Here is a 362-nt window from a genome sequence, read left to right on the forward strand (position 1 = left end):
GGGGTCTCTTACTCCATTACTACTTACTGGGAGGCTGGGGTGGCAGAAGTTGCTCCAGAGGCGAGAAGACCCCACTCTGCTGAGCCCAGAAGAAGATGTCTGGGAGCGGGACCTGGGTGCTGCCCCGCCGGACAAGGTGGCCCAGGGAACAGGGCGGCCGTAGTGATTGGGTCGGGGAACTCAGTCTGAGCAGCTGGGCTTCTGCTGCGGGTGTGCCAGGATCCCTTCTTTCCTTCCCCACTGAGGAGAGCCCCGCTCTGTCCAGGCGGCATCCAGGTGGTGCTGTCGGAGGGGCCCAGGTCCCATGGCAACCTGGGATCAGTAAGGGAGGAGCAGGTCTGTTGGGGGCAGGAGTTCAGTTG

At 63.0% G+C, this 362-nt stretch overlaps 1 protein-coding gene across 1 annotated transcript in view; it reads left to right on the plus strand.

Annotated features, from left to right (window-relative positions):
• The window catches only part of SDK2 (sidekick cell adhesion molecule 2), a 243119-nt gene that overhangs the window by 113896 nt on the left and 128861 nt on the right, over positions 1-362 (plus strand).

The sequence above is a fragment of the Pteropus medius genome, unplaced genomic scaffold, assembly GCF_902729225.1.
Source record: "Pteropus medius unplaced genomic scaffold, Ma_sr-lr_union100, whole genome shotgun sequence".
NCBI classification, from domain to species: domain Eukaryota; kingdom Metazoa; phylum Chordata; class Mammalia; order Chiroptera; family Pteropodidae; genus Pteropus; species Pteropus medius.